General features: G+C 47.0%; 1 protein-coding gene across 8 annotated transcripts in view; it reads left to right on the top strand.

Moving 5' to 3' along the window:
• The first annotated feature begins 1,694 nt into the window (after window positions 1–1,694).
• The window catches only part of FBLN2 (fibulin 2), a 92,121-nt gene continuing 68,076 nt past the window's right edge, over window positions 1,695–25,739 (top strand). For 2 of the 8 annotated variants that reach the window (XM_041399509.1, XM_041399518.1), the window contains exon 1: window positions 1,695–1,787. The gene's annotated coding sequence lies outside the window, so the exon portion shown is untranslated. Of the gene's footprint in view, window positions 1,788–2,243; window positions 2,283–2,558; window positions 2,721–3,031; window positions 3,052–14,626; window positions 14,728–22,019; window positions 22,038–25,739 lie in introns of those variants that run through there. The other 6 variants (XM_041399515.1, XM_041399513.1, XM_041399510.1 and 3 more) reach the window with 6 other exon arrangements.

A 25,739-nucleotide genomic window follows, 5' to 3' on the forward strand; every position in this document is an offset into this window, starting at 1 on the left:
CATAGGGCTCCAGTTTTTGGGTTAGGTTTAGGACTTCCTGAGTTTATCCAGGTGTGTGGTGCTCTGGTGAGGTGCAGCTTGCACCCCTTCTTAGATATGAGGAAGGATTTGGGAGCCTGAAAGTATCTCCCATGTGCATCAATTGGTTTGATGAGACAACTTAAACCTACCTACAGACTTCACCTTGCTTAGGGCATCATGCCTTAAACAGGAAAAGTTACGGGAGTGATTCTGGGAGTATCCTGTAATTCCTGGTTTAGTTTTATCACAGTCCTGACTCCTTTGATCTCTCATGGTGTTCCTCAAACACACAGCTCAGGGTGTTGAGCTGGCAGATGTGGGCTCACTGTCAGCTCAGTGCCAGTCTCAGTGCAAGCCCCAGATAAAGCATTACCCCAGCTCTGCTGCTCCCCTCTGCTCCTGCCGCAGTGGGGGCCAGCAAGGGGCACTCACGGGCTGTCACCACACGATTTAAGGGGACTGTAACCCTGCTTTCAGAGCAGCAGTGCTCACACTGCATCTCCACAGAGGGAGAGAGAAATCAGAGTCCTCTGCTCCTTCTATGCTTTCATTTTTCCTCCAGATGAAATTCAAGACTGTGTAGGAACATTTTGGGAGGGCTGATTGTTTGTTTACAAAGTAAATAGCATTTTTCTCTCTGGCTAAAGTTACACAATGATTTTGTGCAGTTGGTCCATCCCTCAGGGTGTCCAGCAGCAATCGGCAGGACCCTTCCCACATACACTGCAGCATCACACAATAACACAGTCCCACTTTCCCAAGCACTGGCTGTGTTGGAGACAGGATACCACATTTCAGAAATGGAAACTCTTACCCTGCTACTTTTTCCCTAATTGTATGCACATTTTGTCTCTGCAGACTTCAGTCTTGCCTGTGAATGAGAGTTGAGAGACAGGACCAGCTCCAAAGTTTCCTCAAATGTTGCATTTATAGTGTCATAGATTGGGCCAGGCTGACTTTGCCATGAGGAGGAGGAAGATGGCCAAGCACTGCAGGGAGCTCCCAGCTCTGACTGCAGCAGTGGATTCTGCTGCATCCCTTGGCTGTTGGGATGCAAAGCTGGCAGCCAGGCCGTGGATGCTCTGGTGCCTCCACCAGCTGTTTGCAGCTGTCCCCAGGGCCCGGGCCAGGCCAGGCTGGTGCTGCAGAGCTGCTGCGCTGCGGGCTGGACAGGTGGCCTCAGTGGGATGCTGCCATGCTCCTGCTACTCCTGTTCTTCCCTGCTGGCTTGGGCAGAGCTGTCCTGCCAACAACTCTGGTGGGCACCAAACAGGGTCTCTCCTTCCTATAACCAAATGCCCGGGAAGACAGAGGAGCCCTTCGGTGTGGAAACATCCCAGTGTGTCTCAGTGCTGCCTGCCCCAGGGGCAGAGCTCCAGGGCTGGCCTGCGGGCCCGGCTGGAAACACCTGGTACTGAAGGGACAGAAAGGCAGGGGGAAGCCGAGCCTGGTGCCCAAAGAGAGGTGCCCGAGCTCTCGATCCAGGACCAGCGGCTCCCTCTGGCTGAGCCCCCTGAGCTCACAGGCACAGCCCGCTGTCTGGCGGGGCGCACCGGCCTCACTCCCGAGACCCTCTGAGGAGGGATGCTTTCCCGATGACATAGTGTTTGTTGCAGGGACTCGGTTCGTCCCAGGGACTCGTCTCTAATTTATCCCAGGATGGGTTTCTATAAACAGTCGCTGTTGTCACACGACAACAACAGGACGCTCTCGATGAGCAGACCGGGGGCCGAGCACCGAGCGCTTCCCTGAGGGCTTACGGCCAGGTGAGTTGGGGGCTACTTACATCTCACTAAGCAGCTGTGGGACAAAAAGAAATTGAAAAGCCCTTTTAGTACAACCTCGAAGCCACCTTTGGTCGACACAGCGGCGTTAACCTGGGTAGAACCAGGTGAGGCCCCTCAGCCCCGGGGCAGGCGTGGCGCTCACCTCTAACCCCCGGCTTTTTCTTTTCCTTGGTAGCTGCGATCCCCAGGAGTCGGTCTAGGGGCTGCTCCCCTCCCCGTGAGCCTCCCCGCACAGCCCATCCCATCCCATCCCATCCCATCCCACCCCATCCCACCCCATCCCATCCTATCCCATCCCATTGTCGCGGCGTGTCGGGCCGTGCTCCGCGGGGCTGCCGTCCCGCCCGGCCGCTGTCAGGTTGGACAAACCCCGCCGCCACTCGGCCCCGGCGCCGCTTTCCGGCCCCTCCCTCCGGCCCCGGGGTCCCGCGGCCCCTTCCCCGCGGAGCGGAGCGAGCGGCGCGGCGCGGCCCGGTAAGTGCGGGGCAGCTGCAGCCCCTCCACCCAGAACCCTTTCCGGGACAAGTACGCCGAGATTTCCTTGCGCTGTTCCTCTCTCTCTCACTCTCTCGCTTTTTTTTTTTTTTTTTTTTTTTTTTTTTTTTTTTTTCCCTGTTGGTTTGAAAGCGGCAAATTGTCAAAAGAAAAAAAGTTGCTGTGGATGTTTCCGAGCTGTTGGTTTATTGAAAACAACTCGCTGGCTGGAGGCGAGAGCAGCCCGCGGGGCGGGGGCAGTGTTTGCAAAGCAAATGTCATTTGGCGCTGGGGGGAGAGCTGGCCGGATTGTTCCTCACACGCGTCCGCCGAGTCGTGCAGGCTCGTGAGCCGAGCGAAAACCAATGGGAAGTTCGAAAGGAAGAGGAGAAGGTATACGGCAGAGTTAAGAAAAGCGCTCTCTGCCTGTTCTTGCTGGTATGCTCGGATTTCTGCAGTGAGCGGCGTTAAAACGGACCGGGGGCAGTGCTGGGAGCTCCGGGAGGACAGGGGCGGGATGTGCTGGGGAAGGTTTGGGGACCAGGCTCGTAGGATCAATGGAGAAACCGAGCTGCCGGCCGCAGAATCACTACGTGCGTGTAGGGCTGAGCCGAAGCCAGCCGGCTCTCTGCCCCCATGCCTGCCCTCACCTTATCTCCTCCCCTGTCGCTCAGAGCCTTGTGCAGGAGCCTGGCGGTCGCCCCGGGCTGAGATCACGGAAGGAGGATTTGGGCTCACGGTAACACCTGCAGGAAGGGCCTTGGAGCTGGTGTGTGCCCCACTGGTATCGAATTTTCTTTCTCAACCTTTGGCTTTCTTTGGAAAGTTATTGCCAAGTTATATTAGCGTCGCGTTTGGTTTCTTTGCACCTATAGGCGATGAGCAGAGGGGCGGTGTTTGGAGTTTGTGTGGTTTGCTAACAGATCATCAGCACCTGAGTTCTGTCCTTTCCTGCTCCTCCTCATGATGAATTCTTGCTTTAGGCATCCCCGTCCTTCAGATGCCAACTGCAAACGGAAGCTATGGATACATCCCATAAATGTGGCTATACTTGTAGCTTACGTAATTCAACAACAAAAACTACAGTTTGTGCTATACAGTTAATGAGTGTAAAATTGTCTGAGAAGATTTTAGACATAAACCCCCCTTATTAGTGGAATGGATTAAATTAGTTTTAATATGAAGAATTTTCCCCCAATGACAGAATGGAGCCTATGGAGGCCAAACGCTAGTCTTTTAACTAGTTCTTCTCCCGAGTGGCGTCAGCTGGACCTTCAAAATCACTTTGAAGACAGTTATACCAGCATTAATAGGGCTGATGTTGGCCTAAAAATATATTCCAAAAATCACACTCTTAATTGGCACTGCTTTGTTGGCAAAGCTTTCCTGCTGCTGCCTTACTCTTCAAGAGTCATGTTATTTTAATTGCATAAATGTATTATGTCACGAAGGCAGTGCTCTGAACAGGGTTTATTGAGTTTAGTGTAGAGCCTGGAGCTTTAACTTTTCCACTAAAGACAAGAAACCAATGGCAAAGCCATGGAGCTCTTCAGCCTTGGGAGCTTCTCAGGCACCCCTCTTCTGCAGGACTGCTGGTCTGAGCACGCTGCATCAGGCTATTCTGCAAGTGACACTGGAATAAATAATAAGTAAACAGTAGCCTTGCAGTGTGTATAAATATGAGGAAAAACGGCTCTCTTTTAGTTTAAATCAGTTTTTGAGCCTGAAGCGATCTTTACTTTCCATCCATCCACTTTAATACCTTTCCAGTTGAATTAAATGATCATGTGATATTATACATTTCTTAATTTCTCTGATCTACTTGAAGAAATGGTGTTCTGCAATTCTGTGCACTGAGTGTAGGTGGCCTCTGAGAAGTGATGTTGGGCAGAGTCCCCTGCAGTGCTTGGTGGCATTAAAGATGACATTTCAGACAAAGCTCTTTCTGTCCTGCTCAGGCATGAACTTGTGGGAGGGCAACAACAACCCCCATCTCTGAGGGTTGGGGGCGAGTGTGGCTGAGCATCAGCTGCGTCCCACTGGAAGAGGCTTGTGAGCTCCCAGGGACCTCACCAGAGCACTCCTGAGTGCAGCTTCACTCCTGCATGTGTGTGAGTGCCCCAGGCTGCTTTTTGGGGCTCAGGTGGTAGATGGCAATGGAGCAGCAGCACAGTCAGGAAGTGGCATCTTCTGCATGTGATCATCTGTCCCTGCCTGGGATGGAGTCCTGCTGTTATTACCTGGAAACTGTTTTGCTGGACAGTTCCTCGGTTCCAGGAGGCAATACTGCTGGGGCTTCCATGCTGCCAGAACCCCTCCAGCACTGCAGAAGGACATCCCTTCCTCTGGATTTGCAGGAGCAGAGTGGTTGCAGCCCTTCTCCAGGCTGCTTCCATACTGTGATTTTGTGCCCTCTGAGGGCTCCTGTTGCTCTCACTCTTGTCATGTCTGGTGACTCAGGTCTGACAGGCTGCATGGAGACTGCTGAGGATGGAAGGGACCTTGGCTGTCCCTCCCCATCATCCCTGTGTCACCAGATTTTGCATCCCATGTAAACCAAACCAAGCCTCCTGCTAACCATGCCTCTCTCTGCTGCCTTCTTTCCTTAATCCAGCCAGATGAGAAATCTTTACAGGGTTGGTCTTCTCTTTCAAACTGTTCTTTGAAAACGTTTCCATGCCTGGGAGTTTCTTCCCATAGTTTGGGGGGTACAAGGTGGGATTTAGCTGCTTCTGCCAAAATCAGAAGTGTCTCTTACATTCTGCAGAGATTTTGGTGGCTGCTGAAAGACTTGCAGTGGGCACACACTTTCCTCCAGCTGCCTTATGGCTGCTCAGCAGAGGAAACCAGAGTGCTGCTGGCTGGGGTCTGCCTGCCCCTTCCATGAGCCTTTGTCCTCAAGGCCACTGTGATCTCAGGTGGCCTCACAGTGCCCTGGGAGCTCGCCTTCCTCCTCTGTCCCAGGGCTGAGCGTCCCGAGGTGTTTTTCTTAGTTGTATGTAGATCCCTAGTAACAGAAAGAACTGTGACTCCTAATTATTGTGCCTCTTATCTCCTCTTCGATGTGCCACCAGTCCATATGTTTAGAATAAGGCTCTGATCTTGTGATATGAGCTCATGCATTCACTTTTGTTTAGCTTTTCCCCCCATTCTCATGCATTAGAAATTTGGATTTCCTTCCAGCTCATTGGCATAACATTAACCTTTCTTTCTGCTGGAAGTGACATGTTGCCTTTAATAAAAGGGGCCTGTATTTAATATCCCAAGAAGTCCTTTCCAATTCCATGCTCATAAAGATCAGGAGTTAAACAGAAGAGATTTGGAAAAGGGCTTTCCAAAAAGTGGTTTGTTTTCTCCTGCTTATGTTATTGTGGTCTTTCTGTTGGAAATCAAACAGTTGAAACAAACGTAGGTATGAAGAAATGCAGCTCACTTGTGGCCTGGCCACTCCTCCTCTGGCTGAACACGACCAGAGCAAGACCAGACCCTTTGAGCTATGTTATCATTCTTGCCCGTTACAAATCTGACCCATTATTCATTAAAATGAAGCTGTGTTAATTTGCATTACATGCATTCCTGTCTGTCTTGTTTGCTAACGAGCTCTGTGGGTTGGAGCCAGAGGCAGGGAGAGGTTTTGAGGCCTGTCACTGATCCCTGCCTTCAGCATGCAGCCGCGGCGGGGGCAGTGTGTGTGAGCAGAGATGTCACCGGCACTGACTGCTGGGTGCGCTGCAGCCTGGGGCTTTCCCCAGCGTGGGCTGGTTTTTATGAATGAAGGCAGGCAGGGAGTGCCCAGCCCGGTGCCAGGAACGCTCTGTGGGAGGGACGGGGTCCCTGGTGCAGCTGCACGGACAGACGGACAGCCAGCTGCCATGGGCCGGGCTCGGGCACCCCGATAGCAGCTGCCGCCAGCAAGTACCTCCAACTCAGAACTCAGACTGTCTGCCTATTTTGGTAGGATGTTTTTTTTGGTTTTTTTTTTTTTTTTTTTTTTTTTGGTGATCCTTGGCAGGAAACTTCTTTTAGTTTAGTTCTAGTTTTTGCTCCTGACTCTATTCACTGAGAATACCTTGGAGACAAGGAGCTCATTTTTTCCTGTATTCAGAAAACCTTTTAGTAACTGCTAACACCTTACACCTGTACACATAAGTTAAGAAAGGATCTTAATGCAGTTTTGTCTAGACTGGTGATGGAGAGAGAGAGAGAGAAAGCAATTCCTTGGGCAGGCATACATGACATTTTGGAAATAGAAAATACAGCCAGCAAAGATTTTATCCCCACCAGAGCTGGCAGAAGGAGTCTTAGGGGTGTTCTTAATCCACCTCACTGCAAATCCAGCCAGGTTAGCTCAAACCACCTTTGTTTTTGACTTGAATTAGCTGAGTCTGCACTAGCACAGTGAATGTTCTCTCTGTCCCTCCTGCCAGACATGTGGTGGGGGACTACCAGCCAGCTGCTGGTCCTCAGCCAGCTCCTGCTGTAGCCACGGCCAGGAGACACCGTCTGTGTGTCCCCAGGCTTCACTTAATGAGAGCTGGGCCGTTTGGCCAGCATCAGCTTAAGATGTGCCCCTTACACTTTGTTTGTGCTGTCCTAAATCATCTCAGCTTGGTACCTGCCCCCATCTCATAGCTGTCACACCTGGGAAATTCCACAGATCCCTGGTGCTCAGGGTGGGCCAGCTGAAATCCTTCAGGGCATCAGTGTGGTTCCCACTGAACAGCTGTTCTAGCTATGGAATGGCAGACCTGTTCTTCTGCCCAAGCATTTGTGAACCTTTTAGGATGATATGGATATTCATGGACAGAGGGTTAGGGGATGCCTGTGGGATCTGAATTTCCATTTAAGTTATAAGGCAATTTGTTGTCTGAGTTTCTGTGGCAATCACATTTGAAGTGTTTTATAGAAAAAACTTCTAGGATTGCTGCTTTTCTGTGCTATGCTCTGGGCTTTGGAGGTGAGGTTACTTATAAAAAAAATTAAGGAGAAAGCTGGAAAAATTATTATGCTGGTGTCATGAATCAGATCAGAATGGGAGAATACATTTAAAACTTTGAAGTGAAACCTTTTCACAGGAGAGTGTTACTTAAAATATATGCCTGGAATGGGGGAAAACACCCACTTCTGCAAAAGATTTAAAAAAAAATAATTAAACTCCACTGTTTAGAAATGATTAATTATTGTAACATGTGAGCACTGCAGAGTTTCATCTACTCACATTAGTATTTCAAATGATTTAAAGTTGTTTGTTCAAGGTTTGCTTTTAGTATGTCATTAAATGTCATGGATTTATTCCAGCTGTCCTCCACAAATGTATCACTTGTGAAGGATTTTGCATGGGAACAGGCTGCCAGATTTTAGTTTTGATAGCAAAGCCCAATTTTGTTTTATTTTTAATCTAGTTTTGCTTTGCTAAGTGTATTACTGGCTCAAAGTGGAGTTGACAGAGAAGATGGTGGCAGCTCTGCTGGGCAGAGTTACTGGACAGGCGTGGACCTCCTGAAATCCCCTGAGCCCGGGGTCAAGGGTAGGCAGCTGGTGCAGATCCCTGACCTCACTGACCGCTGCCAGCCCGCCCTGCTCCGGGCCCTGCCGGCTTCTGCCTCTGCACAGTTCCCACCAGCACTCCCTAGTTTGCTTTAGACAAAGCCAAGTGGATTATCTCGAGCCACCAATTAGACTATTGAAGATAATCCTGCTGCCTTTTGGGTTTGTCTCTTTCCTTCCTGAAGTGAATCAGTGAGGACTGAGAGAGGCTGCTCCTCCATCCACCTGAAGGAGCTGAGCTGCTGAGCCTGCCCGGAGCCTCTGCCATCTCTGTGGAGGCCAACTTTTTATTTATTCAGTTTTCATAACCAGGACACTCACATCTGGTGGCACGGCGTGCCCTGTTCTCATCTCACCTGCCTCACGCGGGGAGCTCTGTCCTACAATCCGTACAACATCCAGTCTGATGATCCTGAATGTAGGCTCTTGGGCATGATTAATGTATAAAACTTCGATGGCTGTTTGGGAAGGATATAATGCGATACAGAGCAGATTGGTTTGGGGGATTTACCCCTCAGTTCTGAGCTGCTGAAGTAAATGTTTAGCTCTGCTCAGGGGAGCTGCAGAATGCTCGGAAACATTCATTTGCCTTTAGAGCAAAACCAAAAATGCAGTCTGCTTTCTGACACGACGTTTGGTTCCTGGCATGGCTGCCTGCATATCCAGGAGGATATGTCCTGTGGAAAGTGTGTGTAATAATTCGTGAGCTTTTGTAAAATGCAGATGTTAACAGCAAGAGTGCATGATAAGCAATCTCTCGTCTCTTTTATTAAGATGTTTGCATTCTTCTCAAGGTGTTGACATAGCACACTATGCCCTGGGGTGCTGCAAGTGTCTGAATATTTAGGATGTGTAAAAGAACATTTAATAATGTCTCTCCAGTCTGGGCAAACAGGTTAACTTGAGTGCATCAGTTCTATTCCTGCATCTAAATAGAGTGAAGTGGAAGAAACTCACTAGGGTTTGCTTAAATTTACTAAAATCTCTCTTTCTGTAATGATTTAAAAATAAATTAGCACTTTATGATGTTTGCCATGAAGATGAAGCAAATGCCTAGACCGGACAGCTCACACATGTAATTCTTGGTTATGTTTCTGTGGTTTGGGGTTGCTTGTCTCTGAGAGTGTAAATAGCACTTAAATTGTGTAAATTGTGTGTTTGTGCATTGCTGGGCACTGTGGCACTCCAACATGCAGCTGCACAAAGTTCCATGTTGCTTCCACAGCTGGAGGATGGCTTTGCACTGAGAAAAACCTCCACTAACTGGGAATTGGAACTTGATAATTGTGTTGGATCTAGATGATCTTTAGGTCCCTTCCAACCCAAACCATTCTGTGAAAACAGGCAGTGAAGTGTGTCAGGCAAGCATGTGTGTGTTTCAAAAGATCTCCAATGGGTTCAAAATTAAATGTTTCCATTTGGTTTTAAGCCTGCTTTTTGAAAACTCGTTTAAAGAGCCTAAATAACATCTGCTATCAGTAATGTTGGGGCCTTAACAAAGGACAAGACTCTCATGTTGGTGACTAAGGTAGAGCTGGGTGTTCTCAGGAGCAGAGCTGAGGATTTCTCTAATAACTTGAGTAACAACTTCCAGTTTTCCCTCAATGCTGTATTTTCCTGATGGTCTTGTTTCCTCATTAAAAAGAAAAGCTAAGTAAAAAAAAATATATGCTTTCTGCAAAACATCCTATTTTCATCTTTATTTAATTAGCAGGTTTTAATTTGCAGAGTGACTGTCATCCATCTGACCTGCCTCCTGTCCCCTCCCCTCCTTATTGACACTGATATTAGAAGTATGGGAAAACTTAGACTGTTGGCAGAATGGGTGGAAAATCAAATGTTTAATGTTTTGCTTGAACATTTTGTGGTTTCTCCTGAAATTCTTCATCTGAAACAAAGGATGTTCTTTGTTCTTTATTGGGACACTTGTTTTTACTTGAAAAAAAATATGCAATGTCATTGTGGATTGCAGAAGTTTCTAAAGAAATTACATAAGTTCTCTGCAAAAACATTTTTAAGACCTGGGAAAAAAAGGAGACAGTTACAAACTGCAAAAAAATTTGACTGGTTTCATGGTTTTTTGGCAGATTCTTACAAATACATTCAGAGTCAAAATGTTAGTGATTTGGAAAAATTTTGAAATAGAGTAATTTCACATGACCCCCTCTTGGAAGCTTCTGGGTTTTGCATTCTTTGCTCCAACACAATTCCCACTGAAGAAATACTTCAAAAAACCAACATTATGGATTCTTTTTTAGATGTCATTCCTTGCTTTTCAGGTAACTGCGCTGTGTTTATGTATCTTAATCTCACCCTGATTTATATGATCAAAACAAAGCATTCATGGATTTGTTTGGAGTCTGCCTGAACCACGAGACAGGCAGAACTGGCAGGCCCCAGGTGCCCAGCTCCTCCAGCTGGATGTGGGGGTGCTGTGGGCACCCCATCCCCTGTCCCCTGGGCACCCTAGCTCCTGTCCCCTGGACACCCCATTCCCTGTCCCCTGGGCACCCCATCCCCTGTCCCCTGAGCACCCCATCCCCTGTCCCCTGGGCACCCCAGTCCTCTGTCCCCTGGGAACCCCATCCCCTGTCCCCTGGACACCCCATCCCCTGTCCCCTGGCTCTCTGGCACCACGAGGGCTCCCTGTCCCTCCACACCAGCGGGCACAAAAGCCTGGGAGCAAGCAGTGAGGACGCGGGGTGGTGGCGATTCGAAGTGGGAAAGAAAGGTGGCTTTGGGACCATGTGGTGGTCATACACGTCCTGCTGTTCCAGCCAGGCTGGCTTTCACTGCCGTGCCTGTGCTGTTAAATAGCTGGTAGTTGTCACTCCATGAGTATTCCTTTGTTATTTGAGAATTACTGAGACATTTAATTGGCTGTTCATTAGCTGCTTTAGAGAAAAATAAGATTTGATTAATCATCATTTCAGCAAATTATAGCCTGTTCTGCAGGCTAATAGAATTAGGCAGTGAAGAGCTGGCTTCCTGCAGCAAGCTGTGCCCTGCCCTGGCCCTGCAGCCCTGCCTGGCCTCACCTGGAGGGCTGGGGGGGCACAGTAATCGGGGTCACCCCCATCAGTCAGGGATGGGGCACCTGGACTGGCAGGGTGGTGGGGTGAGGAGCACGAGTGCTGCTGGGGCACGGTGCAGGTTGTGCCTGGGCTGTGGCTTCCTCACAGCGAGGCCCTGGCACAGGGTGCCCAGAGCAGCTGTGGCTGCCCCTGGACCCCTGGCAGTGCCCAAAGACAGGCTGAACAGGGCTTGGAGCAGCCTGGGACAGTGGAAGGTGTCCCTGCCCATGGCAAGGGGTGGAATAAGATGAGCTTTAAGGTCTCTTCCAACTCAAACCATTCCATGATACTGTGCTATAAACACAGCCTTGATCAGAGACAACTGTTGGTGTCCATTCCTAACCTTTGAGGTCACTTCACTTCCTTTGTGTTACTTTTGTTTTGTAAGTGACATAAATAGGGCAGGAGAACTTTCTCCTTTTCAATGCCTTTATTAAAGAGATTCAGCTCAGGTGGGGAGAAATCGACGGGTCGCGCCCACGCCGCCGCTGTCCCCAAGAGTGGCACGGAGGAGGAGGGTGATGATGCTCTGTCCGCTGGTCTGCAGGCAGAGCTGGGGACTGCGTCCTCACGGGAGATTGGCAGATTCCTGCTTTTCAGTCCAACACTTCGGGTCCCCTCCTTATGGAACATCTCTTGAGGTCAGGGTGTGAAACAAAAAGGATCCAAGCAGGCACTGGACTTCACGCCCGTCCTTAGACATCACCTAGGGTCCCCTAATTCTGTGTTGGCTCGTTGTTTTTAGGGGTTTTCTAGGAAAACGGGAAAATTTTGGCGCGGTGCATTTCTCATTTGCGTACGTGGTCCCAGGCCACTCCTATTCTCCTGGGCTGCGTGTCCAGGTGTAGCTCCGGGGCAAGCATTGGGAGGACAATGGCTAAATCACCAACCATTAACGGGCAATTAAAGAACTCTTTACAATTAAGCTAATTTAACAGCAACTGGTCCCACCGTTTTTTTTTCTCTGTAACCTTAAATAAAAATAGGTATCTTTTTATTCATAACAGTTCCCCCCTCTTTTTCTTTGATCAGGCTTAATCTTAAGTTTAAGCTTGCATCAACTTACAATTTTTGGCTCATTAACATATACTTTCCTATATCTTTTGTATTGATTATAAATTTCTTGAGCACTTTGGTAATCATACTTACTTAACTTCATTACTTTTTTTGGTTTCCTCAGGTTAATCTCTTTAGAGATCCTTAGGTTATTCTGTACAGCAGATGTCACCGTTTTAATTAAACAGAAAAATAAGCTGTGGCTGCCCCTGGACCCCTGGCAGTGCCCAAAGACAGGCTGAACAGGGCTTGGAGCAGCCTGGGACAGTGGAAGGTGTCCCTGCCCATGGCAAGGGGTGGAATAAGATGAGCTTTAAGGTCTCTTCCAACTCAAACCATTCCATGATACTGTGCTATAACACAGCCTTGATCAGAGACAACTGTTGGTGTCCATTCCTAACCTTTGAGGTCACTTCACTTCCTTTGTGTTACTTTTGTTTTGTAAGTGACATAAATAGGGCAGGAGAACTTTCTCCTTTTCAATGCCTTTATTAAAGAGATTCAGCTCAGGTGGGGAGAAATCGACGGGTCGCGCCCACGCCGCCGCTGTCCCCAAGAGTGGCACGGAGGAGGAGAGTGATGATGCAGCTCTGTCCGCTGGGCAGGCAGAGCTGGGGACTGCGTCCTCACGGGAGATTGGCAGATTCCTGCTTTTCAGTCCAACACTTCGGGTCCCCTCCTTATGGAACATCTCTTGAGGTCAGGGTGTGAAACAAAAAGGATCCAAGCAGGCACTGGACTTCACGCCCGTCCTTAGACATCACCTAGGGTCCCCTAATTCTGTGTTGGCTCGTTGTTTTTAGGGGTTTTCTAGGAAAACGGGAAAATTTTGGCGCGGTGCATTTCTCATTTGCGTACGTGGTCCCAGGCCACTCCTATTCTCCTGGGCTGCGTGTCCAGGTGTAGCTCCGGGGCAAGCATTGGGAGGACAATGGCTAAATCACCAACCATTAACGGGCAATTAAAGAACTCTTTACAATTAAGCTAATTTAACAGCAACTGGTCCCTTTTTTTTTTCTCTGTAACCTTAAATAAAAATAGGTATATTTTTATTCATAACAGTAAGCAATTGTCACCTCAATCGAGATCAGATTTCTGAGCTGAGATGTTGAATTCATCCTTGAAGAATATATCTTTTTCTCTGAAATAGACCCATTACATTATTTCAAGTTTTGCCTTACCAACATGCTAATTTCAAACATAACTGGGTTTAGTAAATTATGCAACAGGGAAGACAGAGCTCTCACCTTTGCTTCAGAGTAAAGGTCAAGAGTTTGAAGACAGGAAAGCTCCAAGATGCAGAATGCAGTTGTTAGAAATCCCACAGAAGGTATTTGTAGATCTTAAATACCAGGGCAAGGATTTAAAAAGCAGATTCTTTGCATGAAATTGCTTTGCTGCCTTCTGGCCAAGAGTTAAAAGTTCCCACAAAGGTTTTCTGTTTTCTGCCATCTTTTTGTCTTACATCTTTCCTCTTCCAGGATCACTGACTGTTTCTTCCCTGTAATCTCTTTTAGGGGCCCTCTCTTGGCTGTTGAAAAGCAGTTCTGTCTGCTCCCCCATCTGCCCAGGGCTGGTGGAGAGAGGAACAGAGACCTCCCTTCCCCTTGCCATGTGGGACTCCCTCAGCCTCCCTGACTTGATTTAGCAGTGGTTGGGCCATTGACCATGTTGACATTGGGATTACATGGAATTTGCTTGCACAAAAGCTGGGGAACAACACAGCCTGTGTGAGTTTGCACTTCACCCTTCTCTGAGCAAACACTCAGGAAATGCCTGCATCAGGCTGGTGCTGGTGGTTATCCCTGGGGTTGGTGCACAGAGTTGGGGACCTCATTGTGGGGCTGGGGCTGGACGAGCAGCAGTGACAGGATTTGGGGACTCTTCTCCCTCTGCTCCTCTGCACCTTCTCTGGTGCTAGGCAGCTTCACAGCAAGTGTAACTCTGCCTTGTGCAGAATTTGGGAAGAAGAGGCATTTCCTCCTTCTCTCAGTGTAGTGTTCTTGTCAAGCATGATGGTAATTGCAAATTCAAACCAGAGTAGGTCAATAACAATAGAAGAATATTAACAGAAGAGTTAATTGACAAAGTTTAGAGGCTTGGTTTTTGGATGCTGTTAATTGCTTAGCTGATGGCAACCCTGGATAGGAACAGATGGGACTCTTCCAGCCCAACATGTGCAACATCTTCATTGCCAAAGATCCCAGACCAGATGCCCGGGGCTTTGCTGGGTCTTAAGGGGCCTCTCCAGAGCTACTTCAGTGACCAAGCTTGGCTTCGGCCATGGGGATGGTGGTGGCCCCAGCACGGTGGTGGTGGCCCTCAGCAAGGAGTCCCCTCTGTGTTGGGACTGTGGTCCCTGCTGCACCAGACACCCAGGGGAAGGAACACAAGGACCTCAGTAGCCCCTGAATACCCCCTCGGGTCTGGAAGGGGGAAATGAGCTATTTTAGGGCCCCCACTGGGGTGGAGGAGGCAGTCCCAGCGCTGCCCTGGCTTTACCTGGGTCAGGCAGCCCTAGGCTCAGCTTTGAAATGTGAAGCAGCTTCCTTAAGCATTGCAGGGGGTAAAAAGTGAATTAACCATATCATAGGCACATGGTACTTCCCTGCTCAGATTACACTACAAAATCTGGGCAGTTCCTAAGATAGAGTTGGAAAAGGGGATTTGGGAGTGTGAGCAGCACTTGGAGCAGAGCACAGCTGACATGGCTGGGAACAAAAGGTGACAGGAGAACTCGCCACATCTGCATTGCTGCTCATACACAGGTCAGCAGAAATCTTTCCTAACTGGATATTTGTTGCAAATTTGCTGGGAGAAGTGTAAAGTAACTTTGTCTGAGTGCTGGCTTTGCTTTGTGCCTTGTGTTCTGCTAGTTGCAGAGCTTGTGTCTGGCTGGGTTTCACTTTGGTTTTTGTACTTTGTTTTCCAGATTTATTTTTTAACTGTTGTTTAGGCTCTAAAGCTACTGTTAAATATCTCCAGTTTGATGCAGTTTAAAGACTTAAGTAGAGAGGGGTGGGTTTGCTTTGTTAGTTAAGGCTGCTAAAGCCGGGTCTTTGCTGCTCGTGGACAAAGCTTTTTGCTTTTTTGCAAAGTTCTCCATAAGCAACACATGTGTTTGTGCTATTAGTCAGATCTTCACGGGCTTTTTTTTTGTTGCTTTCTCCTCAAAGTGAGCTTCTTACAAAAACAATTATTTGTAATGCCACTTCTGGCCTTTTGACTGGGAATTCAAAGTTTTACCTCACAGGCTGGAGCAAAAGTTAGGTTTGTTTTTGTTAATGTAAGTCAAGGAGTAGCAGTGATTCACTGTGACAGGCTGAATGTGAGCCATATGAACCGAGCTGCACAGGCATAAAGGAGAATTGTGCTGCAAAATATCTCCAAGTAATTTAGATTTTGACACACTTACTACTTCTCAAGTTGCATTTCCCCCTCTCCTCACGCTCCTGCCCTTCCCCCACCATCCAGGATCTGATGTGATGGAAAAATATAGGCATTGTCTCTGGGATTAGGAAAGGCTGGGCTAAAAGTGCTTTTTACTTCTGTTGATTTTATTATAGCGGTGTGAGAGCTTCCTAAAGACATGGCAATGATTATATACACTTACATACAGGGTCTTAAATGACGACTTTCTGGGCTGCAGTAATAGGGTTCTGAGATGATCATTCCTATCCTTGGGAGTGTGCGAGTGTTGTGAGCTGGTTTGTGTCACTGGAACACAAACCCCATGCTGGGTTCCTGCTCCAAGGAGTGTGAGTTGTGTGGATTTGCTGGAGCCTGGCTCCCACAGCTGTGGGTGACTGCGGGCAGGGGCTGCCTGTGTCCCACTCTGGGGGCAGCATTCTACAGAGCCCTTTTTTTCCAATGAGACACCACTGATTTCTTTTGTGTGTGTTTTGGGGCTTTTTGCTGTAATTCTCCTTTTTCCCCTTCTTCATGCTGTGGTTTTCTTGTATGAATAGCAAATGAAGGCTATTTTAGTGTTGACTCAGACAGTACATATTCATAGCAGGACTTTTTGTCCAGTCTTTTTATTGATTAAATATTGTAGCATTGAGGTGTAGAAAGGAATGGCAAATGGCAGCTCATACTGTTATGAACATGGGGTTTCTTACTAGTCAGTGAAAGACAGAGTGTGGAACTGCATGTGAGTGCAGTTAAGTGCAATATCTGTAAAATAAGACATATTTTAATGGCTCTTAAACTTGAAGATCGAATTCTGTTCTCTTAGGAAGTGTATCCTGCAGCTACAACAGACACACACCAGGGGAAAGGAGAGCAGAATCTGGTGTTGCAGTGAATTTGTTATAACCCGGTGGCCCACTCCAAGTCTCTATTTCCCTGAAGTTATTAGCCAGGACCCTGCTGGAAGTGGGGATTAAGCCAGACGTTAAGGTCACGTTGTGACCCACCTTTGCTGTTTAATGTCGAATGTGAAGTTTTAAAAGCAAACCAAAAATAATACATTGAATACTATTTTTGAGGCAAAGCCCCAGCAAAATGTTTGTCATCAGGTTCGAAATGATGCCTTGCTTCACTTTAACAATGAGCTATCCATTATATGGTCTGAATTTATAGAATGTTAAACAGTTTCTGGCATTACTGTGCCCCTGCAGGAAGAACAGATGGTACATTTGAATGAGTTTTGCTATGGGATAAAATGTTCCCAGGTCTTCACCAGATCACATCCATCTGTAAGAAGGGAATAGCATTTGTGTAAAGTAAACAAGATAAAGTCAAACAACTCGAAATCTCCTACTGAAGGAGGAACAGTGCCTGTGGGCTGAGGTGGTAGTACAGAGTGGAAGGTAATGTGGAAAGGTACTGCTTAATATTATTTTAAAGGTGAACACTTATCTTGGTGAAACATCCCAGACAGGAAATCTCCTTTATCAGGCCTTGGGAGGCAGTGCTCAGGGTGTGAGTGGTCAGCGTGTACTGACAGGAGCCTGTGTATAACAAGAGCACATTATTTTTATATCTTGTTTGATTTATAAAGCTTTGGCTCTCTGAGAAGAGCATGGAAACAATGAAAATCCAGATCCTGACAGTCCTTATCGTGCCCATGTATAATGTGGCCACCCCCACATTACTGAGAGGAACATCTCCATCTGGATGCACGCCTTGCACCCTTCGTAGAAGTTTGTCTTTTAGGTGAAACAGAGGATTGGCAGAATTGTGAGGTGTTGCACCATTTTCCTTTTCCATTCCTCTGGATGACCAGGAACTGCTGGAATGATAGAGTCCATAATTGTTTTCAGGGCTCTGCTGGGATTCTCCTAGTTGACCTTCAAGGGAATGATTGCTTTCTCCTCCTTGGCCTCTGCAGTATTGTGATCCACATTCCACTGAAGGAATATCCCCTTCAATTTATTTGTGTTCCTTACAATTCTGCAAGCTTTCTTCATATTGCCCATGGAGTTCTCCTTTGCAAAGTGAAAAATCACAGGCTCTGCAGCTTTATCCACCCAAAATTAAGGTATGTACCATGTAAATCATGTATAGTCTTTGTATGGTGCACAGCTGTGGGCTTCCCATCCCTGAAAGTGTCAAGGCCAGGCTGGATAGGACTTGGAGCAACCTGAGGTAGCGGAAGGTGGGACTGGGTTATCTTTAAGGTCCTTTCCAGCCCAAACCAGCCTGGAATTCTGTGGCAAAGCTCAGAGCAAAGGGACAAGGCATTCATCCCAAACAGTTTATTACTTGTCCTCTGAAGTCTTCCCCAGCCCTCTACTGATTGTAGAGAACCTCATCAGCGAGGTGACTTCTAGAAAACTGATGTTAAACTGCACCAGTGATCTTCTGAGACTTAAACTCACAGACCTCTTTGTTCTGTTCTTGTTCTTTGTACTTGGGATAATCAAGACCGTGGTATTGGCCGCTTGCTTTCAGAATTGAGCCTTCAAAATTGATGTATGGTTTATTATCGAAACCCAGTGAAAATCTTCCCCATGCCAGGCTCCAGCTCAGTCAGCTGGGTGTGCACGTCTGGCTGGGCTGCCAGAGCGTTTCCATCACGGCGGGGTGAGGCAGGGTCGTGCCACAGGAAGGCTCTCTGCAGGTGCCTCTCACTGCCGGGTGGCTGCACCTCGGAGAGCACTGACAGGGGAGTCCGGAAAGCTGAAATACCTCCCACTGCACCCCCTCTGCTTCCCTTGGTGGGGCTTTTGTCCTTCTTTCATTGTTTTAAATACCGAATATTCTGTGCTCTTGGGAGACTTCATTTCATCTCTCATGTTAGTAACTTTTCCATCTTAATTTTCCTTCTCAGTCATGTGCTGGACTGTACGTAACTAATGTGGAAGGAGGGACTACAACCTCATTCTTCTTCTGTTGTACTAATTATTTATTTCCCCTTGTACTAATTATTTACTTCCCCTTGTATTAATTATATTTACAGTTAAAGGATTTCCTTAGCTGGAAAATAAAATAGTTCCCTTCCAGAAGATCATTGACCAAAACATAAATATGTGTTTTAATGTGCCAAGACCAAACAAATTGTTCGCACTAGTCAGTACCACTTTAGCTGGAGCATTGTTTGCTGTGATGAAAATCAGATTGAATTTACTGTTTTGTCAGTGTGCTCAGCAAAACCAAGATGATGATAAAGGAAAAAAAGTACTGTTTAAATTATGTGCATGTCTATAAGGTAACATATAAAGTTATTCAGTCAGCATTTTTTGTTAATGCAGTATCATCTGCTTCGCTGGGATTTCTGTTTTGAATGTTCCACCTGCAGTTGCAAGTGATCATGGGTTTATTTGTATTGGTGATGATCAGTAAATTAAAGTATTCAAGAGTCTGGATTGCAAGCTTACCCAGCAGATCATAGTAACTTCCTGTGGTATTAGAAAATGTAATGTGTAATTTACAAAATAAACAAGAGTTGCTTTTCTAATCTCATTCTGATTTGTAGATTGAATATGGTACAGAACCACAAACTGTTCTGAACACAAGAAGTGCACCCGTGCATCTGAGGGCAGAAGCTGTCCCAGGGCATTTGGACACTTGGCAAACTATCACTGAGTGTGCCAGCTTGGGGTTCCGTGCAGAAACAGGAAAAACCCATGTTCCTATCTCCAGGAAATTATTCTTCAACTTAAGGTTACCCTCTAGACAACTGGGATCTGTTCCCTATCAAAGGAAGGGAGGGAGTCAAGGTACGGGATTCCACATCTGCTGCAGGCAAAAGTGCAGGATAAACCCGAGGTGGAAGATGGAGGCAGTGCATGAGTGACTTCTGTAAGCTCCACCTGGAATTATTGTTGTCTCTGCATGATGGGCTCTCAGATGGAATGGCAGAGGAGGCTTCTTTACTTTTCAGTTTGGTACTCACCAAACCAAATTAATTCCATTATCTTTTATGGAAAGTTTGTGCAGGAACACTTTGGGTTGATGGATTACATCTGTGGCTGCTGACTGATTAGCAGCATGATAGATGCAGCTTCATTTACAGGGATTTATTTTCATTCATGAGGAAAAATTGAAGGTTTCTTTCCAGCACTTTTTTTTTGCATTAAAACTTTTCAAAGTGCTCAACAAATGGTAGGTTTTGATTTCCATTTTTTTAATGCCTGTGGTAACCAATATTTCTATGAGAATATTTTAACCAAGTGTTCTAGTTTTTCCCCCATTAAAATAAAAATTTTTTGCTTTAGCTGAAGAATTTAATTGCTATATACAATAACCTTGATATGGACTCTCTTTTGTCACCATATGAGAGGAAACTTCCCACGGAATGATCATTGCTGCTTTTTCTGGATTTTATTAATTTATAATGGGCAATATGCCTCGTGGTACATCCAGTCCGTTCTCCAGATCTGCTCTTGTCTGCAGTCCATGGAGTTTGAGAAAGCATGTGCACAAATGCTGAAACAAGTCTGAGTTCCTTTTCTTCAGACCAGAAAATCATGTATTTTGTCAGATGCTCAACCAGATTCAGTATTTGGGTATTTTTCAATGCCAAACAGCTAGACTATCACCATTAATCATGATAGTGACAAAGTCAGGACACAATTACGGAAAACCTATTGGCTGTAAACTTGCTGTATTGACATTTTGTTTTGACACTGATTTGGAATTAATTGGCAGACTGAAGCAAACCCCTCTGAGTTCCTCTGGAGGGTCTCAAATCCATTCCTCAGTTCTGAAGCTGAAGTTCAGGCGATGGAGGCAGCTCTGCCTCACAGGTATGCTGTGCAGAACTGCCTGGCAGCTCCCTTCAGCCTTCCCTGTATGAAAACCATTGTTAATTATTTCCAAATTGCCACATGGCAGCGCACAGGGCAGGAAAGGCCACTTGCTAAGCTGTCAGTTAAATAGTAGGCTTTCTTTGGCCTAATTTGGATTTTGGATGGGGGTGGGGGAATTTTCAGTTTGAACTGTTTGGAAAGAGCTGCCTGAAATGGGTAGGGAGTGCTCAGACGTTCCAACCAACGCATTTCCCAACAAAAAGTCTGTATTACTGTCACTGCTTGGGGCAGTGGGGTTCAAAGTGCATAACAGAAGACTGGATTATGAAAAAGAAACAAACTCAAAACTTACATCTGCTGCTTACAGAGAGTTCTAAGTATATCAGTGTTCTTTCATGGAGGAAACGAGAAATGGGGAGAGGGAATGACATCTCAGGTTTTGCGTGCCACTGTCCTTGCAGCAGGCTCTTCCCTTGGTGAAAGGCACTGCAACCCTGCAAATGTGAGCTCTGTAAAACTTGTGGGAAGGGGCAGGGGGCTGGAGCATCCTGCAGGGAGGTCAGAGAAATGAAGCAGAGAGAGAGAAATCTAGTCCAGGATCGACTGAAAGAATGTATTTGAGGGGCATGATAATGAGATTGTGCAGGGGTTGTGCTTGGGTTAGTTTTGGGAAATGGTAAGTACTTAAATAATGGGGAACATCTTGGAAACTAGGGGTTTGTTCCTTCCTGAGGGGGAAGAGAGGAGTGTAGCTCTTTAAATAAGTAAGAAAAAAAATCTTTCTTTTGCTTATCAGAGCAGCCTCCAGTATTGACAGTGCTCACCTGAGCCTGGAACCTGGAGCTGGTGCTGGCTCTGGGAGCTGTGCTGCCCCATCACAAGGCTGTCTCCACATGTGTGCGGCTGCTCAAGGTGCTGTGGAGCTCAGGGACCTGCCTGCTGCCAAAAGAGCTCTCCCTGTGCAAATTAGTTCATAACTTATGAGCTTTGACAAGTTTTTGTTGGCTGTGCCTTGGGAAACATTTTTGAGTGGCTGTTGCTGAGTTTGCTTTAATCTTTTCCCAGATTTCTTTGGCTGGTGTGGAATAGCTGGATTATTTAATTGTGTTTTTGAGGAGTATATATAGTCACCTGAAACTTGGTGATGTAAAAAGAAGGGAAAAAAAGTGTATCAATAGCACACACATTTATTTTCACTCCAGTGTAAGAGTTTGGCTCCTTCTGCAGCAGAGCTGTGACCCTGGCCCAGCTGTCAGGACTTGCTGAGCCTCCTGTGCATTGTCCAGAGAGGAGCCTGGCCGCAGTCAGTTTGTCAGGGATCCCACGGTGGGTTTGTCAGGCTCCCCGTGGCAGAGTCCTGGGCCTGTCCCTGCTGCTCTGGTCCCTGTGTCCCATGTGAGCCCTTCCTCTCCGACTCCTGGGCAGCTGCTGTGCTACCACTGGGTCACTTTGGATCTGCTGCACCGGCAACTCCCGATGACACAGAATTTCACTCCTCTGGAATCCAAAAACCTGCCCTGTTGTGCTGGGCTGGGCTGAAGGGGAGCACTGACACAACAGCCCCAAGACATGATTCTCCCCTCCCTGGCTCTGTCATTCCCTTGGAAAAAGGCTGCCTTTGCTCTCCGGGACTTCAGAAAGCCTTCAAACCTGGCACATTGTGGAAGAATAAGTCCCAGAGCTGCCTGGTCACTTTTGTTAATGCTTGGCTACTTCAGCTGAAATACCTCGGGTGATGCCTTTCCATTACTGCAGTGTGTCAGGTTCCTGTTTGGATTTGAGCGTGGGGAATGTCCTGGGAAGCTTCTGGAGCATCTCTGCCTGAGGGCGCTTCTGCTGGGAAGGGAGTTCTTATCGGAGCTCTTTTGGGAGGCTGTTGTGTGAGTTTTGATCCCATCCTGCTTTCTTCTTGTTTGTCTCCTCTTGAGTTCGCTGTTGAATTAAGTAAAAATCCTCCAGACTCCCAAATGTCCATTTTTAAAAGCTTTTCCATGAAAAGGGGGTTAATGATAACTGATTTCCTATTGAAAACAAACCTGAGGAAAACTGCCTGCAAAAGCTATGACTCCTGAACACAGGCTTGTTTAGCCAAGAACCAGAGAGTTGACAACTCCTGAGTGCTTTACTTTCAATAACAAAAAACAGCCTGTTGGATTGGGATTTACCCTGAGGTTCATCCTTCCCCTCTGCTGCTTCTGCCCAACACAGGGGTTCAGCTCAGCTCACATTCCAGTAATTTGCAGGCAGAGATGATGGGCCCTGGGCCTGAATAAGAGCAGTGATGGAAACACTTCTCTCTTTTCATTCATCTTCCCGGTGAACAGCCCTGCAGTTCCCTCTGCGAGGAGAGCAGCAGTCCCTTCCAGCAGCCATCCCTTCCAGCGCCTGGTGAGATCACAAGTTTCCGGATTGAGAGGGTGTGAAGGGAAGATCTAATCCATGGGCTGGCACAGTCCAGTCAGGAGTTACTGGGTTTAGGGGTTTTTCTGGTTTTCATACAAAATGCTCTCACAAATTTCCATTTTCCCTTGCATTTAAAAGGGATTGTTTTAAAATTGTTGTTTCCTTCCGTCCCCTCCCTTCTTCCTCCCTCAGTCTAAACTGTGACCGCAGGCAGGGAGAGCTGCTGGCAGCTGCAGCGGCCCAGAGCTCTGGCTGGGGAGAGGTGTGAAAATGCTCTGACTGGGGAAATACATTTCCCCTTGCTCCTCGGGACGGGTGTGCACATGTGCTTCTGCCTGCTGCCCTGCTTTCTGCAGAGCTTTCATCTCTGTGAGGGAGATTCAGCTTCACCAAAAGATTCACCGCCACAGAGCAGGGCTGTGTTTTGTCCCTGCTCACGTACAACTTGAACCTGCAGGGCCAATTTCAGCTGGCTGGCACTGGGAAGGCAGGAGAATGGCTCATGGCAGCTCTGTGGGCTGATGAACCGGCTTTGTGCACAGGTGGTGAGTGCCAGCCCTGCACTGGCTTTCCCACAGGTTTTTTCTTTGTGTATCTGAACCTTAGGTGTGGATTCCTGGGCGGGCTGGGGGGTTGCCCCTCAGTTACACCCAGCAGGGCGTGTGCTCCCGGTACCCAGCAGTGGGATTGCACAGATGGCTGCCACGTTCTGCTCTTACATCAGCCTGGCATCTGGCCCTGCTCACTCTCAAAAGTAGAAGATACAGATCACACCAGCATTTCTGTTACTGTCGTCCTTGAAAATGGCAATTTAGTGAGGGACTGAGAGGTGGGACGGAGAAAAGAATTGTTCTGTCTAAACCCCTTCACAGGGATCTGCAGGTGTTGAAATCGCAGGTACATCTTAATGGTGGAAGTCTGTGCTTTCTCCTACAATGCACTGGATTTATTCTCTTTACTGCTTTTTGTTTATAAATGGCTGCCTCCTTTTGTTCGGTGAACATTTGGCAGAATTCTCCTGTGTTGCTCCTGTGGCATCTCTTCCACATGTGCCCACCTTCTGTATGTCTGTGGGGCACCCTTCACACAGAGACGTTGTCTTTGGGTGAAATCTTTGAATGAGAGTGCCTCCTGTCACCTCTGCTTACCTAAAATAAGCTTTCTGGTTCAGCATTGAAATGAAACCATCTGGAAAAAGAATCTCCTAATAAAATGCTCCTCTTAATTTAAAGAAGTTGCACATTTAAAATGTCTAGATCTTCTGTGGGAACACACTGGTTTCATCAACATTTTAGAGTAATACGACTGAACAATTTTAATCAAGTCAACATTCTTCCTTTTGGTTTTATGTTATGGCTTTGAATGAAGTAAATCACTTAGAGTATATTGTTTTGCAAAAATGTCAAAATTTATAACTTTTTGGCCCTAAACCGAATTGAAATAAGTATCTTGAAATCTTGTTTTATTCCCCTGCCAGGAGACAGGAATATGGTGTTTTTCAGCCAGGACTAGTTACAATTTTGATGGCTGCTGCTGTTAGCCTTGGATGTCCCATCACACAGATACTGGGTTCATCTGCTTTCTTTTCCCATGAAAATGTGTGCCTGCAGTTCATGCTTATTTGGACTGTTTTTAAAGCTGGTTTTCCATAAGGTGTCTTTACTCTGCCTTTCCTAGGAATACTTTTTAAAGAAGGAATTGAGGCATAAGGAACTGCAGCAGTGTGACCACCCTCTATTTGCTGCTGGTTTACCTCACGTGTTTAAGTGGGTAGAATTTGAGGGACTCACTCTCAGTCCAGAGCATTTCCCCCCCTCTTGCATGGGCATTCCTGCTTGGTCAGGAGGTATTATGAGCATAGGAATGGCAACAACTTCTTTAATAATGTCCCAGTAAAACCCAGTGAAGCCAACAGGGTCAGCCCTTGAACTAAAGTAGAGCAGGATATGCAAGTTAGGAAATTCCACAATGGACATGAATGGAATTCTCCTGGGACATGAAGCAGTGCATGAAGACTGGCATAGCTGGCACATGGTTCCCTTGCTATAGAGCTCTGTAAAGGTTTCAACAGGGCCTTTGAAATACTTTTATTTTAGGTGTGCAGAGCATAATTTGTCACTCAACGGAACAGCAGAAGTTAGTGACATTGGTAAGGGTGGGCGAAGGACATTGGTGAGAGCACAAAGAACCAATTCTCATTTTAGTGAAGCCCTTGTGTATTGCCCCAGCTGTGTAAAAGGACATCAAGGAAAGCATTAAAATAGTTAATGGAAACAAATTATTGCAATAACATCTGCTGGTATTAAACTCCCCTGTCCTACAGAGATAGTGTATTGTTTTTACTCTCTTGGTTTAGAGACCTTTATTTACAGCTCCAGATTTTGATGCCATTCCCCAGTAATGAGCTGCTGTCTCCAGAGCATCGTTGCAGTGTTGAGGCAGGGCAGGGGTCCAGAGTGGAGCACATCAGCTGCGGGGGCTGGCAGGAGCACAGCTTTGTGTGCAGGGATGGGGGCTCAGCAGCCCTGTCTGTGCTTCCCTCAAAGATGGTTTTCTCTGTGCCTGAAGTAGAGGCTGTTTCTTTGATATGTGAATTTATGGTTTGGGGGGACTGATGGGCGTGGGAAACAGATGGAGAAAGCAAAGGGAAACACAGTCGTTTAAAGGAATAAAAAGATACTTTTTTTGTTGGAATCATTGCACCAAAAACAATGAGCCTCTGAGGAAGGAAAGTGAGCCTGAGGAAAGGGAAGGTTGTGGTCTCATTCACGGAGTAAGGGCTTATAAGGATTTCAGCTTTATCAGTTCAGCCTGAAAACCCAGATGCTGAGGGGTGTGGAAATGGTGGGAAGAGGAAGGCACGGGGGGCTGAGCAGGGCACGGAGCAGGAAGTGTGAGAGGCAGGGACAGGGCTGGCCATGAGCTGTCTGTGGGTGAAAGGCAAGGGAGCAAGGATGGGAACAGAGGAAGGACTGGTGGTGACCCAGGCAAGCAAACAAACCCTTGGACAGAAATGGGTGGGGGTGACAGCACAGGGGAGCAGCTTCTTTCTCCAAAGCAGGACTGTCCTGTGATAAACCCTCAGCTGTCCTTGAACACTCTCCCTGTGAGGGATGACTGCTTTCTGCCTCTTGCTTCAGCACAGGGGTTTCTTTTGGGAGTTTGAGCATGTGCCTGAG

The sequence above is a fragment of the Onychostruthus taczanowskii genome, unplaced genomic scaffold (genome assembly GCF_017590055.1).
Source record: "Onychostruthus taczanowskii isolate IOZ18803 unplaced genomic scaffold, ASM1759005v1 scaffold162, whole genome shotgun sequence".
NCBI lineage: Eukaryota > Metazoa > Chordata > Aves > Passeriformes > Passeridae > Onychostruthus > Onychostruthus taczanowskii.